Below are 18,091 nucleotides of genomic sequence, written 5' to 3' on the forward strand. Positions count from 1 at the left end.
GCTGCGGTAAGATGTAAGCGCTCTAGAGAGGGAAGGCATCCTGGGCTTTGGCCCTATAAGTTGTGTGGGCCTGTGCTGGGCTGCTGCTTTTTCTTGCAGAGAAAAAACCCTCAGAGCCCTCGGATTGTGGGGTGGCCTGGACACCCGTCACCCTTCTTGGGACTGCTCTCCAGGGTGCCAGCTGGTGAGGTTCCTGCCTCTGTGGCACCGGATTTAAAGCTGTAAATCCTCCCTGAACAGCTTGGCTGTGTCCGTGCAGAAGCATGATGTGTGGGGTGTTCGAGAGACCAAGCTCAGTGTGAGAAATGATTAATTCTTTGAAGGAAACAATTTTATTTATGTGAGAAGCAGTGGAGAAAGTGGTGTAACAATTTTTCAGGGTTGCTTCTTGAGAATTTGGCATCTTCTTGATTGCAGACCCTGCTGGAGATTTTGCTCTGTCAGTGGCCTTGCAAGGAAAGCTTTGCAGATCTGGGCTCCTACAGAATGCAACATTAGATACACATTAACAGGAGCTGTATGAACAAAAAAATAATAGCTTTGCACTGTTTGTAGAAGCACCCTGAGGTACCTAGATGGAAGGTGCTAAGTGCCTGTGATGTTAATGAGCAGAGCTGTGGGCAGAATGCAAAGAGAAACTGGGAGTGTCAGGGGCCTGATTCTGAGAGCATTGTTGGGTTTTGTCGTTGCAGCTTCAAAAGCTCCAGTTAAGGTGTGGAGATGGGGCTCTAGACAATATACTTACCAACAAATGCACCAGATTCTGCAGATTTCTGTAGGTCTTTAACATCCTCCAGTTGCACTTCTAGATTATTAAGAAACAACGAGCTCTGAAGAAAGTAAACACCCTTGTTGATTGAAGAGTCTCTGTGCTAGAATACCTCATTATTAGGAGCAGGATATCATCTTAAGAGAGAGTTTTTAGTAGCCAGAGGGGGAGAACACAGTAAAAAGTCCAAAATGTGTAATTTTTGATATATGTTGTTGCTCTTCCGGTTACAGGAGGTACTGAAATAAATATAAAGGCACCTGATCAGTTCTGAGTGCATAGGGATGGTCCACAGAGACAATGATCTGTTCCGGGCTCTGCAATAACCATTTCACCTCCTGATGACTTTCCCATCCGCCCATTTGGGAATGTTTTACTAGTGTAGACTCCCAGGGGAAGGAGCAAAAGTCATCTGCAATGTTGGTTATAATTAAATTATGCAAAACACTGGGGAACCTGAGGTATGTGATAGTCCTGCTCCTTCACAGCGAACCCAGTGTGACCCAATGTGACTTCCTAGTTGACCCTGTATGTGATATTCAGTGTGGTGATGCTGAGCTTACAGCCAAGCATATGCCAGGGGATCCCACTGCAAAATGGGGCACATCCTTTCGTTCATGTGCTAAGTGATTATTTTCTGTACAGTGGGAGAGAATCTGCCGTCAGGCAGGCAAGGAGTAACCTTTTTGTATACTTTTGCTGTGCAGGTACAAGCCTTTTGGAATTTGTTGGCATTCTAATTATATATAAGGGTGTCAGAACTAGGGAAAACTCAATGGTAACTCCTAAGTCCTCTCTCACCTGCTGATGGCTCTTGTGAAGATCCTGCTTCAAGGTGAAACCCAAAATGAGGTCCCAGCAAGTCTTTCAGGCTCTGAGCACTTAGTTCCTATACAGGGAAAATGGTAATACAGAAATTAGGCATGTTCATATGAAATTCTGTGGAGTTGCTCGTTCAGTAGTTACATAATAGAGACTTTTAAGCTGATCAGCACCACTTGGGTTGTGTTCGCTCTGCACAGAGATGGTGGTGTCTCCAGGGCAAGGTGAGCAACAGTGTTTAATTTTAATGTGTGTTATGTTCACTTCCTCTGGATTAAGGCCTATGAATGTATTAGTGACCCTGATGGGGTAGTTGGAGGCAAATTTTTGGACTTCTTGGGCCTTTGTGTGGGAAATTTTAATCCCCCTGAAGGCCAGTGTGACACATTGTTACCAAGAATGAGCTGTGGCATTGCCGGTCACCCTGTACAGACATTCAGCTCAGTACCTTAAATTTGGCATTGAAGTGAATGAGATCTTGCATGGAGGATTGTTCTATGAATTTCCCCAGGTTTATGTCAATCCAGTTTCTCATTCCTCTCTGGGTGTCACAGGCAATCCCTAGAAAGAGGGAGAAAACCTACAGGTCTATCGACGAAGCAGCATTACAAAGTAAGACAACACATGTCCTTTCAGGGCGGTGATGATGCTAATGAAAGGCACGGAAATTGGACAGCATTCCCATGAGCATTGACTCTTTTAGATTATTTGTTGAATTAAGAGATATATCAGAGCCAATTCTAAATCTGGGTAATATCTCCATGTGCGTAGGCAGGACCCCCAGACAAGACCAGCTCCAAAGAGACTTTACAACAAGTCTGGACCTGCTCTGTTCCTGCTCAGTGAAGTTGGTTCCAGCCACGAGCACACCTGAGTGAAGGTGAGATTAATTATTTTACATGATAATGACTACATCATGACTGGTGTTTTGTAGCCTAGAAACAAACTCTGTGATTACTCTCTATCCTTTGGTCTTTAGAATTATCCTTCTTTAGGGCTCTCACCTGTAGAATGTGATTGTTGGCTCAGATAGGTTTTAATGTAGCTGTTATATATGTCCATTTTGTTGGAAGGTGAAAGGGACTCATAACTCATGCTGAATCCTTTGACTCTGGAAAATAAGAGAGGATATTTTCAGAAAGGACTGTATTTGTTTGGAGTTTTAAGGAAGCTGACCTGTTGTTTCCAACCTTCTGGGTGGTGCCTAAGGCTGTCACATCTCTTAATTGGACCTCACAGAAGATACTCATTAACAGTGCTGTTTATATGAACAGAAATATCTTTTAGAATGTGTGGGACTTGCTCACAGCTTTCCAACAGTGACCAGCAAATCAAGCGCTCTGGAAGATCTCTGTGCAGTTCCTGCCACGTGGTTCTGTGTTTGGTTTCAGCTAATGAAAAGAACAATGAGAGAGTCAGAGCTCAGCCCTTCCATCTTAGAAATTCAAAATGCAGAGCTCTCGGCTGAAACACTAACTTTTAACTACAGTGCTGTCATGGTAACACACATTGAGTCACGGTAAACTCACGTGGCTTGATAGGAAGCACATGAGATGTTGGTTCCCAGCCATGCCAGGTGGGTTTTGTTCAGACTGGGCATCAATAAGGGCAGCTGCTGCTGGAACCAGCCTGCCCAGCGCTCGCTGGAGAAGTGCTGGAGTTCGGGTCTCAGTTTTAGTAGCACTGTCTTCAGTATTGCGTCTCTAACCAGTGGGCTGGGCAAGGAGCTCAGATTTACCTGTGATATAAAGAAGAGTAGAACCATCAATGGGGCTTGAGGTTTGGGATAAGCATTTAAGTCAGAAGAGGCTATTGAGGCAACTTCTACAGTCTTATCCAAACAAGATTAAATATTTTAGTTGCCTGTCCGTATCCAGGCTTTAAGTCTATTTTATCGATTGCCCCTTGCTGAGATCTCTTATAAGGTTGTAAATATTTACGCCAGCTCCTCTGTGCCTTTCAGTTCTGTTATGTGTAGGTGGCTGCCGTGATGTGCAGAGTGCAATGTGATTTGTGCAGTGAAGGCACTTAATTAATCATGGCACAGACTGTCCCCCAGTGCAGTGACGTGGGAATTGGAGATACCTGGGATTTGTTAGGACTGACCTGGCGAGCACACATGTTAAACTGGCTCATGTATCTGTCTATGGTGTTATAGGATCCGCATTCGAGTATTGCCAGAATTGAGAGTGTGTCTTCCAGGCTGGTCAGCGTTGAGTTAACAGTCAGCTGTGCCATCTCCTCTGGGGTATTGAGATTGGGAACTTTAAACTAAGAAGAAACACACGTAAAAGAGTTGTCCAAGGGTGATATTTGCTGTTATGTCAAGGCTGTGGCTCGCAAGTGCCTCTAAAGCGAAGTTCTCTAGCAGACAGCAAGGGAGAGAGAATGTTTTTGTGGTACCGCAGATGTTTGTGGGCAGTGCTCTTTGAGAAGGAGACAAAAAGCAGGTTATGCCTGGGCAGATCCACGTTTCCTTATGGATCAGTGAGGTGGGAAGAGCCTGGTGCCAGGTCTGTTGGGAGGATGAGAGTGACAAACTCTTCAGTTTTGTGTGAAGAGCCTTCAGGGGAGAATGTCAGGTGTCCCCATGGAAATGGGCTGTCATGTATCAGCAGGAGTTCCTTGCCTGTGAAGTGTTCAGTGAGTTAATTAGTTTTAGTCTGTACCTGCTAAGCTTAAGGAGAATTCGATAAAACTGCCTGAAAACCTGTGGCTGGTTCACACTTGTTGATTTGAGATCTGCCAAGGAATGTTCTTTTGGATCTTCGGCTTCCCCTGTCTCCGTGCACAGCACCCATCTGCAATAGCCCTTTCTCTTCCACCTCATCACTTCCATTGCCTTTTCCCTCCCACCTTTACCTGCTCTGTCTTTGCCATTTCCTAACTGTGCTCTTTTCCACACTAATCCCTTTGGCAGGGATGACTTGACTGAGACTGTTCACAGGATATTACCTATTCCAGTTATGAAGACCCTAAATAAAACTGCCAAATAATGATTACCAGGTTAAAGGGCTTCAGGTAAGGCTGGCTTGTAATTAGTGCTTAGCTCAATTGTTTGTAAAATGGAATGTGTGCTGAGTCTGTGTCTCTCTCTCCACCTGTTGTACTAGGCAGTAGGTTTTTGTTCCAGGGATTCCGACCCCTTGTGTTAGCCCTGACAGGACTGTCCGCTCTCTGGGAATTTAAATAAAAAGTAACGGGAAGCTGAGCAGTGTAATGCGATGTAAATGCAATATCTTCTTTAGCAATGTAAAGATGTGGGTCATGGCCAGACCAAATGTATATGTACCCTTGTCTACCCAGTTAAAAGACAACCTGTAAAAGTGGTGTTGAAGTAACGTTATTCCTCATATAGAACTGTTGATTTTGCTGAAGAGGGGGAAAGGTGCTTTTTTCTAGCTGCTCTGAAAGAGTCACAGCTAAAGCCTTTCAGCGCTATATTCGAGAGCAAAGCAGCCATTGCTAAAAAGTTAGAGAGTGCACCATGCCAAGGAGATGAGATGAATCGAGGCTTTCCCCAAACTCTGATGGGCTTTCAGATCAGTGTATGCTCAGAGAGAGAGGTTGCTTTCCGTGCTGAAAAGGAAGGGATTTTAATGGAGCAGGGAGCTTGCAAAGCACAGGGAATGTCTGCAAGACAATGAACACCAGCGTTTCTCCTTCCAGAGCTTCAGCTGCAGGAGGAGTGGGAGTGTTGGGTTGATCTGGGGTGTAAATGGGAAACAGCAGCTCAGAGGAGTCGTTTGTTCAAGATTCTGCTGGGTGTTTGGTATAGAACAGCGTGTTTATCTTTGGACTTAGCTGCAAGTAAATAGGGGAATTGTTGAGCATTTTGATACTGGTGGTATTTAAGATTGAAGTGTTAGAATAGTGTTTTCTTTGTTGCTATAACTCCCTTACAGAAGCTTGGTGTGTCTGCATGGCATACGGCCATGGGCTGTGCTTCCATTGTCTCTGTAGGGAGTTAGCAAACTGGTTCATGTTTGGGGATTACAGACTGTTTTGTTTAGTTCAACCAGTAGCAACTACTGTATTTGTACCACTACCTCCTGAATTAGTTAAGTACCATCAATAGGCTTGTCAGGAACAAGATGAAGCAGACCAGGTAGGTTGTTTGACGTGATTTTTATTGATGATTGGATAGGTAGTGTCACATGAATTCTTTAAACAAAATCAGCATTTTAATAAATAGTAGCACTGGCTTACAGAGTGTATGAAGTTAAAACATTGTGTAAGACATGTTTTACAGCTGTGCAGGACTTTTTTTTTTTAGATCATCATGTGAAGAGAAAATCTTTGGTTTTCACATGAAAGCAAAATTGTTGGATTTTCAAGTTGTACTTATTTCATTAGTGCAATGTCTGTCTTTGCTGTGAAACCAATATTCTAGTAACATTTAGGCACATACATCCCAATCAAATATTAGTCTAGCAGGATTCAGTTCCTGTTGGTCTTGCTGATGTTGCCCTTTGTGACATCTTTTCTTAATGCTTTTTTACATTGTTGTAGTTACAGCTTGGTACCATAATGCAGGCAGCTTGAAAGATTAATTTACTGTGTCCTCAGGGTGTGCAACCCATTGCTACTGATTAGACTAAACTCAGAGTACTAGAATGTATCTGGTATTTTTAGCAGACCTGAGCAGACAAAAGTGTAATTTGAAGAATCATTGGAGTGATTAGGAAAGGTAATACCCACATGAGCAATTTTACTGTGATCTTTAAGCCAATTTGATTTTAAAGATGATTTAAAAGAAGTTCTCCTCACCACTTGCAGCGGAATATACCTCTATATTTCAGATACATTCCAGGCTCTTAGCATTGGTTCTGATAATTAGCATTAACAATTAGTATCTTGCATCAGAGAGAGGCTGTGAAGAGAGAAGCAAACAGCTGACAGGTGTATTTCAACCCCTGATGCTGCACATGGGTCATATCTGATAATCTCTCCCATATAACCTCAAGCTGATTACTGCTATAAGAGATGCAGCAACCGTGCTAGGAATCACCTGTATCTTGCCCTTACTGATCATTATAAATGCGAAGCCCAGGAGGCTGTTTTGTTTGGAAACCAGTGCTAATTTTTCTGTTGTGCAGTGCACAGACTTGTAAAACTTACTCCGACAATGTCTGGGTAAAAGGGTTGAAGATCACTTAGTTTAGCTACTGAACAGATCTCTCCCAGATTCTTCTGTAACCAGTCTTTGGTCCCACTTGTTCCATCCTGGCATGCTGATCCTGTAACCAAAATAGATCCAAGGAGTTAAAAGCCACAGCCTATACTGGAGGAGGTGTCTGGGCATTCTTCATGTGACTAATTAAATATCAGCTAACATGGCTCATCTTCTTCCCACTGCAGCTGCAGGGGCTGATCTTCTGCACTCTGATTCACTCCCACACTGGGGAAATGGTTACATCCAATGCAAATCTTATTTCTTTGCCTGTATCCTATTAATTCTGTACCATCCCTCCTTACACCAATGTTCCCTGTAGCTTCCCAAACAGAAGGAATTGCCCTTTTTCACAGAGTTGTTGTGAACTTCCTGGGGTTGTAATGAATAGCAGAAGTGACTGAACCTCCATGTTGGAAAGATGTATGATTGTTAGGCATAAAAATCTTAAATGTTTGCAATATGGAAGATGCTTCATACAAATACTAGTGCTTCACGGGGAACTTCTGTGTGGTACCTTACCTGAGTCTGTGAACTGGGCTGTCAAATAGGCCTTTTGAAATGCATATACATCATGTTTCTTCCTTGCTGACAATGCTGGGTAGATGCCATCAATTGCTGCAATGCTGAGGAACAACCCAAATAACAGATTATTTCCATGAGATGTGTAGTGGGGTGAAGAAGACTTCTTAATGCTGATAAACCAAAGGTGGCAAGTTTTGGTAGCTCGCTTATCATATATGGGTAATCAGTTCTGTTTTCTGCTGGGCAACGTGATTTATGGTGTGCTCGAGAATAAGGATTAGTGTTTGGTGTCTGTCTACAAGAAATTCCCCCCTTTACAGCAGACTCACCGACTGATTTTGGTTATACCAAATGATGAACATGAAGGTATAAAGCAGCTCTTGCCGGATCAATAACTAATGATGCGTGATCAATAACTAATGATGCAAGAGCGACTGCCGTTGTAGCAACACGAAGCTGAGGCGGCTGCAGGTACTTACAGCGCCTGGTAGTGTGGGCAGGGTGTCCTGCGCGGCAGCAGCTCCAGCACTGTCGCGTTCACCTGTGGGAGCAGAACACGCAGTCTCTGCAGCCACATGGACGTGTCTTCCAGGGACATGTCGGGGATTTGTGGGAAGATGATCTTGGCCGACATCATTAGCATCGCTTCTCGAGCTTTAGCGCTTCCCAGGACATGAGGGCTCTGAGGAAGGAGGATGAAATTGAAGCAGGTGGTGAGCAGAGCTGTTAGAAAGCCTTCAATATTGAAGCTAAGCAGAAAAAGTGATAAAGAGAAAACTGGCAAAGTACCCACTGTTGCTTGTCTTTGCTCTCTCCTCCCCTTCCTTCCTCTCTGTTTAACAATAAATATTGGAAATCTGACCTGACTGTGGCCTTGTTGGGGAGTTGACCTTGGCAATTCAGATTTTCTTTTGTCAGCAGAGTTGGACAGAAAAACAAGCCAGGTGCTTGAATTTCCTTTCCCTTACACTCCCACACCGTTTTTGTTGTAGCGGTCGGCAGGGTGATCACGCTGTGTCTGAGGCCAGCCTGGGGCACGCTCAAGATTCTCAGCTCAGGGTTCATTTGTTGTATGAACAGCCTCAACCCAGCAGGACCAGGGCAAGCAGCAGAGTCTCTCCCTTACTTGCTCACCCAAATGTTTTAATGGATGTTAACAATTTTAGGGGGCTGTTTCGGAACCTTCCTAAGTCACTAGACTACCACAGATGCGTGGTAGAGAAACCCTTGCTGTTTACATCCCAGCTCTAGGTTGGAGTGGTGGGTGTACTTCCCAAAGTTCCTCTGAGGAAGAACCTTTTATACTGTTCTGTGCACAGAAGCTAAACCAGAGTAAGGGCTGGACAGAGATCAAGATCATATTGAAGCAGGAGGAACTCCTTTCAGGCTTATCTTCCACATTTACTTTATATCTAGCCATGAAAATCCCTGAGCTGCAAGTCTCAAAGTTCTCTGACCTGTTCTGCTTCCCCAGGACTTGGTTGTCCCAGGCACTTGGGTTCCTCACCTTTAGGACAAGAGCGTTGAAGTCCTTTAGGAAGGCACTGAGATACTGGAGAGGCTCCTTCTTGTCCCCAATGACCTTCAGGACCTTCTGCGTGGCTGAGGGGCTGTAGATGGTTTTGCTCTGAGCAGTCAGCTGGGCCAGGGCCTCGGCTGAGAAAAGGTCCAGGGAGTCATGCTGGAGAAGACAGAGCACAGGGTGAGGCCTGGAGACCAAGCCCCAGTGTTCTCCTCTGCATCTGTCCCGCCCAAGCCTTGATGTATGAGGAACATCAACTTCTGTCTGGACACGATTTCAGACAACGAGCAGTGCAGTGTTTACTGGGATTAAATTTAATAATAGCTGCTCTCTGCTGCTAGACAGGTGATTTGTGAGAATGTTCTCAGCAGACCATTTATAATTTAATATCTGCTCTTCATGTGTCATATCAGCCACTGCTGCTTGGAGCTTGTCATTGAAATCCTTGTCTTCCTATGGAATTTATATTCTCCTGATGTGATGTTGTCTCCTAGAGGCAGTGTTTTGACACTGTTTTAGCATTAAAACTTAACAAGAATAAACTTAATGAAAAAAAATAGGAGCACATAGGAGAGCGTGCAACACAAATAACAAGCTAATCCTGTTGAACTCTGTTCCTGTCAGCTTCTTTCATGGCTAAGAATAAAATGCCAGGTATTTAATATCTAGTCCTTACCCCATGGAAGTTGCTCTTCAGTGTTGCAAAATCTGAGTATGATCCAAAGGCAGCAAATAAACCAAAATACCGCAACAACCATTCCCTGTCTGCTGCAGCGCCCTGTGTGCAGGCAGAGCCTACAAAAGGAAAAGTAAAGCTCAGAAGATGCATAATTTCTTTCACTGGATCACTGAGATGTGCCATACTGTGAGTTGCCATCAACAGTGAAATATATATTATAGTTCATGTTACAAGCTTTCTGTGAGATCCAGCTGCTATCAGACAGGGGGTGGGGGAATCGTGTAGCCTTTGAGCACATTGGGGTTGCCAGATTCCTGCAACACCAGCATGCTCCGGTCTCATTCTTGATACAGCTGCTGCTTTTTCACCTCAGCTCTCTGTGCTGAGAGAGGTTTCAGTCCCCGGAGAGGAGGGTGGTACCTTTCTGAGACCACTGCGAGCAGAAGGGCTGAGCAGCTGGCTGAGGAGCGATGGTACCTTTCTGAGACCCCTGCGAGCCGAAGGGCTGAGCGGCCATCTGAGGAGCGATGTCTATTAGGAGTTCGCAGGAAATTCAGGACATTTATCCCCCAGGGAAGCAGCTTATCCAAAGGCAGAGACAATTCTCTGTCTACCAGCTTCAGGGGACCCTGAGGACCTAGTGTTGGTTAGGCACTGAATTGTCAGGTTGCTAAAATGATAACATTACTCTTTCCCACAGAAAGAACAGGTCTGCATGTCACCTGAAATCAAGGACATTTATGAGGTGTCTGAATCTTTTCACCCGCATACCTGGAGACAAACAGGCCCAGACGTTTATTACCTGAGTTCTGCAGCTGGAAGTGAAGAACTCTCTTGATGAAGGAGTAGATGTGCTCTGGATTCTCGTATGGCCCTTGGGCTTTGTGTTTGTTCAGGATCTTCACTCTGCAGGACAAGGACAGTCAGGGTAAGCCAGCCACAACCAAATAATGCACAGCCACTGGGACAGGACCTGCAGAGCTCTCTGACAGTGAGCAGAGAGGTGTTAGGGCTGCATTCATGGGATGTTTCTATTCCATGGATGGTAGGGAACAGACTCATCCATCAGAGTGTGACCAAATCTGCTTCTTCAGGGCATTAGGCTCTTTGGTTGGTTTTATGTGGGTTTGCAGGTGTATGGGAATGAAACAGAGTCTCTGAGAGTCTTCTGTTTGTGGCCTGAAATGTGAAACTGCAATGGCAGCTGAGTAAGATCATATGATATTCACCAGACGAGAATCTCAGGTTCAGCACTGTTTTTTTGGGATAGTGGAAGCTGCTCTCCCTGTCCAGTGGTTGGGCTCCCATCTTTACAGGCAAAGAGAGAAGAAGAGTGTCGCTGAAATAATGCACTTGATACCTACATGGCTGCAAGAGAGTCGCATGTCATGTCACTGGGTAAGAAGCCGAGATTCTGTGCGTTGAGGCTGCTGAGGAAGAGGCCCAGCCTTCCTCCAAACCAGGCAACGTAGTCCTCGGTAGAGAAGAGCTCAAATACTGTACTTAAGTGACAGAAGATCTGCCCCAGGATGAATCGTCTCACATCACCGTGAGGAAGCTGAGATAGATGATGCTTCAACCAAAAGAAAAAGACATCATTGAAAATGTGCATTGCAGTTAATATTAGGGGCAGGACTGGTAGAATTGGGTCAAGCTGAGGACCAAAAAGTTATCCTCCAGGATGGGACCCAGACTATTTCCTACACCTGGAACCCCATCTCCCACATTAGTATGCAGTTCATGTCTAAACAGTTTTATTCCAGCCTCTTGAATAAGGAGGTGATGTTGGTACCTGCTTTGCAGCCGCATTGAATGCGTCCATGAAATCCTCGAGGGTGTGAGAGCTCAGGGAGCTGAAGACCTTGCCTGCTTTGTCCACGTCCCGCAGGACATCGCTGGCCAGTGTGTAAGTTGCCAGCTGCTTGGGGCTGAGTCCTGCCACAGCATCGATCTGTGAAACCAAACGTTAAAATCACTGTCTTTGCCTCATGGTAACAAGCGCTTTCTAGCCGTGAAAGGCTATTGGGCTGGATTTGGGGCTTGTGCTGGGTTCTGTCTTGCAGAGTCACTTACGGAGCTGAAATCCGCGTTCATGTCAGTCAGGTCTTCGTACGTAGCCAGGGAGCTGAAGGAGCCCAGGTTTGTTTGTAGCCATCCCAAGCTTCCTCTGGTGTTCTCAACGCACGGGCCACCTTTTAAACAAAGCATAATTCAAGGGTGATACAACCAGCTGTTCAGTCCTGTGGTTCTTCTGTGGGAACAGTGTGACTGTGCTGATACAGGAGGATGTTAAATAGGGGAGATTCATGGGTATTGTGGCAATGGCAGCCGGAATGGTATGAGTGATAGTCCAGTTCTCAGATGGTGAGGGGTAGTCACTGACACTTGTCCTGACTCAGGGAAGAACACAGCTACTCTTTCAGACACTTTTGTTCTCCTTTTCTCCTTGCTATAGAGCAAAAAGCAGACGACATCTTCCAGTTTTAGCTGGATTGTCTTTTTTATGGGTAAATGGCCAGCATCCTGTAATTTTGTGAGTGTGTTACTGCTTCTGACAGAGACGCAGAGAAGTTCAAGGAGGAAGAGAGTGCAGGGCACCTTCGGCGTACCTCCTTGAGAAGCCTTCGCAGACAGGTAGCTCTTTGCAAAGCTGTAAACATCCTGGCGACTCGCGGGGGACATCTGCTGAAAGCTGCTGTCTAAGCCACTCATTCTATGGGAGAAAGGAAAGCAGGTTTGTTATAGCAGGAAAGCCGTGGCTTTGGTGACTGAACCCACCACAAGTTTGCACACAGGAACTCTGCAGTCTACGACCTTTTTTTCTCAGTGGTAACCAAACTTCTTTCTTCAGATTAATTTGCATTATAATTATTATTTATGCTAAATCTGTAGTTGGATAGAGATGACACAGCACTTGTCAGAAACTGGAGCTGAGAGAGAGTGAAGCTGTTGGGGGTGAAAACAGAAGGAAGGCTAAATCTGGCATTTTAAGAGCCACAATATAATTTTGTTTCTGTATTTAGACAGGATCAAGCAGGACAATGGGAATTCTCCTGCTATGTGCAAAAGCTGAAGTGAAAGTAAAAGCTGAAGTGAATGCAGGCAATGAAGTACTCACATAATTTGGTATATGCTACAAGGTATGTTCCTTGGGATAGCTGCAAGGGCAGAGGCATTTATGCTGCCCAGCCATAAGCTGAGCTTGTTCTGGAACCAGTCCTTGTACTGGGCGATGCTAAAAGTAGGGAATTGGCCTTGGAGTTTGTGGAAGATGGCACGGAACATGGCATCTCGAACTTGCACGTTTGCCAGGGATGTTATGCCTTGCTGCAAAACAAAGCAAGAACACAGATCAGCTGTGAGCAGAAACAGTTTCTCTGTTCTTGCTGTGGCAAGAGTGTGGGTGTGTGTGTAATAAAGCATTTGACAGGGGAACCAGCTCTGGGAAGATATTCTCTAGGTCCATATGGGCTGAAGCCTGGTAGTTTCTGCAAGATGCTGTTCTCGCAGTTCTCTGTACTAAAACAACGTTCCTGTGAGCAGGCGTTTCCCTGCAAATCCAGAGCATGGGGCTGTATCTTACCTGAGAAGCTCTGGCCACAAACTCAGTGACAAATGCAGAGATGTCCAGAGCTGGCTTGCTCTCCAGGGTAACCAGAAGGGTTTCAACCATGCTGGGATCATCCAGGATGCCAGAGTCAAAAAATACGTGGGCGAGCTGGGTAGCGGTGAGATTGTCCCTTATGCTGAACTGCAAAACCAATGGGATGTGATCAGAGGGAAGTAAAGTATTACTGACAAGCAGAGACCCAAGCCAGAGAGCTTGCTGGATTCCCCGTGCTGGGAAGAAGAGCTCTGCCATGGCTGAGTGATGTCCGTTTACCGGATTAGATCATTTAAGAGTGTGCTCAGCCTCGTGCATGCAGGGAGCTGGAGCAGAGCAGGTTGTTAAACCTGAGCAAAAGCAAAGCTCTCAGGTCTGAGTCAGAAAACAAACTAACCCCACTGAAATGTGTCATTAATCGGGTGAAATCTTCATAACGAGCATTGGCTGCAAATGCCCCCAAGTTCTTTTGCAGCCAGTCCAGACTTGTTTCCTGGCCCAAAGCACATGCAGAACCTGCAGCACAGGAGAACAAGAGAGTGTCACTCGCCTTCCCTCGCTGTTTGCCAGAATGCACAGTAACGTTGGAAACCCATTTTAGATTTTGGCTCAAGTTACCTGTGGCAGTGTGTTGGCTTTCAAGGAAGGTCAGCAAAGTGCTGGAGATGTCTTGCTGATTCACGGGTGACAGGACCGTGTACGCCTGGCTCAAGGAGGACACGCTGTGGAGGGAAATCACATGGAAAAGGTTTAATTCCTGCTGTCCAGCTGGTGCCATGATGCTATAGAAGGGAGAGATGTTACTTCAGCATGAATAGAGTTTCATAAAATGAAAGAGGGGAAGAGAAAGGGAAAGCTTTCTCATTATGAAATGGCATGTTGCTTCACTTCTCCATGTCTGTGATCTGTATGTGAAAGACAGGACCGCCAAGGGCGTTTGAGAGATCTGTGCCGCGGGGCAGGATTGGCTCTGTGCAGGTGTTTGCCTTGGCTATTGTCAGAAATCCTTAGAGATCGTGGTAGTACAGCCTCCCCTAGTGATCCCTGTGTGTGCTTCCTTGATGTTAACCCCCTGAACAGCTCATGAATGGGTAATTAGCCTCGCTCCCTGTGTTGCCAAATTAATTTCGGAGTATTTCCTGAGTAGCTAACGTGAACTGCTAGATTTGAACCATTTGCTATAGATACCAAAGTCCTATACATATGCAAAAAGCAGAGCTGGGCCATGCCAGCCCCTGAGAGTACTGTTGTGCCAGAAAAGGCAAATTCAAGACCAGAATGGGAATGTCTGTTCTGGACCCAGCCCTGCTGTTTGTTTTCCTGCATCTTCCCTGGCTCCGAGCAGGGTGGTGTTGGCACCATGGTCTGCCCTGCTCCGCGTGGCCCAGATGTGACTGTCTGTGCTGTTTCCTTCCAGTGCTGCCCTTTGGAGTTTATTTCTCCGCTTAATCTGTTTTATTAGACAGGATATTTCCTCTCATGTCTTTCTGATATTTTTTTCATTTTACTGCACCCAGTTGCACTGTTCTACAAGCAGGTAAAATCTATTTAATAGAAATTATAATTGACTTTGTGCTGTATGAGCAAATGTTTTATTACTTGCATTTGCACAGTTTTACTCGGTGGAAAGATCTGACCCTGGCTATTTTGTTTGCCTGATGGAGCATTTCTGTAAATTATGTTGTCTTGCTCAACGTTCTTTAGCACAGTGGTGCCCCAACAATTCCTTCCTCTTTCCTCACAATCCCCCTTTTTTATTTCACATACAGTAAAGAGGACACTTCCCTTGTGTACTTACAGAGCTTGGAAACTGTCACAACCAGAGATGTGGGACAGGAAGAGTTTGGTGTCTTCCTTGCCAGCACTCGGCAGTAGCAGAGAAAGTCTTGCAAGCAAACGAGTCCATTCAGCAGGGCCAAAAGCTGGGAATTCTGCCTCGATGTCTCCTGTGAACTGGGTGAGCATCTTTTTCCTCACATCGTTATTATTAATGGTGGTTATTCCCAGCTGAAAGAGAGAGGTGATGAGCATCAGGGAGCAGGCAGGATTAAAATGGGACCTCAGTGCAAAGCTACAAGGAATAACATTGTAGAAAACAACTCTGAGCGAGTCCCAGAGGAGGAAAGATGCATCTTAGGGGTGTCCTGTGAAGCTGCCGTGCAGGCAACCAGCACCAAGGGACAGCTGGCAGTGTCAGCAGTGTCCCTGATGGCACAGGGACGCTCTGCCATGCCGGGCTCCCTGAGAGTGCTGTCTGCAGGCTGACCATTCAAGCACAGGTGAGACATGGCTGTGAGGATCAGCTGCCTCCACTGAACCGCAGATCACGAGGTTCAGTAGTTCTGTTTGTGCAACGTCCGTGTTTCCACGAGCACTGGAGTGTCACACAGCCGTTCAGTCTTGGGCACTGGCGTTGGAATACTTTGGGCCAGGTTTTATGTTGATATGCTTTGTTGCAGTGATTCAGACTTTGAGACCAAAGCTTAGAAACCATTTTTGAGATTGTCTTTAAGATTCTGGATAGCTGAAGTCCAAACTGCGAGGGTTTACGCTGGACTTAGATTGTTAGTACCCCTACCTGGGCCGCCTCTCTGTTGAACTGGTCTAAATACTGATAGATTTCCTCTGATGGTTTCTTGTGCAGTTTTGCAAGGATTGGACACATCTCCTCTTCCTCATTAATGGCACCAGCTGAAAGCGTCAGGGATGCTAGTTGTGGTGGGGATAACTTGTCCAAGACATCTACCTGTGGAAGGGGGCACAAAGAAGATGACAACGTTTTTAATCACCTGATAGTGATCTGTAAATGCTAGTGTTCCCACAAAGACTCAGCACAAATCTGCACAGCTGGAATTTCAACAGGACTTGTCCTTTTTCCATCAGGAGGTGTAGTGTCCCATCTCCTGTAGCCTTGCAAATGCCACTAGGCAGTGAAAAGCAGTAAAAATGTTTGTGATAATTGGACATTAATGCCAGAGTATTTTTTAACAAAAACACTCCTCCCATACTGTGTGGAGCGTAAAGGCATTACAAATGCTTTACAAACCCTGGCAAGGTAGCATGTTTCATGGTAGAACACCACCACCTTCTCATGGTGAATGGTAGTGAAAAATAAATTAAAAATACTTACTCCAATGAAGTGTTTGTTCCAAGTGATCAAGTCCTGATACTCAGCATATTTGCTAAAATTTCCAAGATTTACTTCCAGCCAGTTCTGAGTGCTTTGGGTTGCGCTGCCGCATGCAACACCTGGAAAAAAAAACGACTCCAGGAATGCTGGGGACTGCGTAGTGCTGCCTGACATCCTGACTGGGAAGCCCAAGCACCAGAAAATTCCCATTAAACCTTTGCAGATAGCAGAATAACTTCATATTTGTATGAGAGAGACCACAATCTTCATTATTACGTAATAACATTTTTTTGTGCTGTAGTCTAAATTTGGACTTTTTATCTTTAACAGTGTTGGGCAACCCAATGTAGCTGGCAATGGTTAAACGTACTAGCCAGCCATCCAAAATACTGGAGGAGCTGTGAGAATCCGTCAATAAGAGAAAAACACCATAGTATTGGAGCAACAATGTAAGTATTTCCTTTCTTTCTCTTTCTTGTCATCAAGAGCATCTCAGACATTCCTACAGGAATCTCTGCTGCTTCTCAAGCTGGAAAGCTTTCAAAGGACATCCTCAAATTAAGACTTTTTATGCCATTACCTGATTTCACTTTTGATGTCAAGAAGGTTTTACAGAATCCAAAAACGTGGGGAATATTTTCTGTGGGGATGTCAGCATAGATTTTGTTGAAACCCCTCAACCTGCAGAAGGGAATGTCAGGATGGTCATGGGAAGTAATTTTAGTTTTCCAACAACAAAACATTTTCCATTAGAAAGAATTCAACAGCTTTCATCATTATTCATTATTGCAAGACCTTATCACAGATGTTCTTAAGAAGTAACTGCAAAGTGTTTTCAGATCAGACTGAACATGGCCTACCTATGTGAAAATCATATACAGCGTAGGGAAATAGAAATGCTCAGTTAAGTTAAATGTGTGTGGAATGGATGACTCACATTTGCTGATAGGAATCACATGAAATATTGACAGGTATTTCTGCAAGAATCGTCTCATTCACGGCATGCAGCACGTTTTGTAGAGTATCTTGAAACCAGACAGCGAAGCTGCTGGTTTTCATTTGGGGAAAACCAGGAGCTATTTTATGCAAGGCCGTGCTTAGCAGGAGATAGGCAAGGTCGCTCTTCTGAAGCTCCACCTGCAATCACGCAACAGCTTTTCAGTTTAGTTGACGTGTAATTTATCATGCTCAGCTTTCCTCTGTACTCTTCAGGATTATTTCGTATCTCTCCCTTCATCTGCCTAGTGCTTGTCGTGGATCTGTTTTCCTGAGCGATACTCAGCTATGCTGACCGTTCCCATTGCATCCTGCCATGGCTCATATAGACCCTTGGAGCAAGAACTGCTTGGTGTCTGGACAGGAGACCAGTGATTGCTACAGCCCCAGGCCTTACGGCACAGCTGGGCAAGGGCTCAGCTACAGCCTTGTCTCAGGTAGGTTTCCCTCTGAGGTCTGAGTGGGGCTGCAGGATGAGCCCCTCTTTTCGGGGCTGGGGTTTGAGTATCAAATATCAGCGGGTGTTGACTCAAGGAGCTGCAGCACTTGGGTGCAGAAGCTTTGGAGCACAATAAGGGAAGTTACCGGTGCCATGTTGTTTAGTGTGGCAAAGAACTTGGTGAGATCTGCTGGCGTGCGGAGGTTGTCCAGGATGGGGATCACCCTTGTTTCATCAGCCAGAGCCCCTGTTTCCAGCATTAGTTGTGCCAGCTGAGCTGGTGACAGGTTTTCCAGAGCTGACATCTGAAAAGAAACACAGAAACACCTGGATATTTATAACAGGCATCAGCAGTGCTGTGGCCAGAAGTTAAGGATCAGCTGTATTTATGTAGAAAGGAGCTGACAATGCTCAGATGGAGCAAACTTCAGT

The 18,091-nt window shown here is 45.3% G+C and overlaps 1 long non-coding RNA gene across 1 annotated transcript; it reads left to right on the forward strand.

Moving 5' to 3' along the window:
• The first annotated feature begins 454 nt into the window (after positions 1-454).
• LOC139829161 (uncharacterized) lies at positions 455-17,651 on the forward strand. The gene is made up of 5 exons (XR_011741517.1): positions 455-1,815; positions 2,363-2,471; positions 14,895-15,051; positions 16,555-16,673; positions 17,470-17,651. It is a non-coding gene; the product is annotated as an uncharacterized lncRNA (long non-coding RNA).
• The last annotated feature ends 440 nt before the right edge of the window (positions 17,652-18,091 follow it).

This window comes from Patagioenas fasciata, chromosome 15 (genome assembly GCF_037038585.1).
Source record: "Patagioenas fasciata isolate bPatFas1 chromosome 15, bPatFas1.hap1, whole genome shotgun sequence".
NCBI classification, from domain to species: Eukaryota; Metazoa; Chordata; class Aves; order Columbiformes; family Columbidae; genus Patagioenas; species Patagioenas fasciata.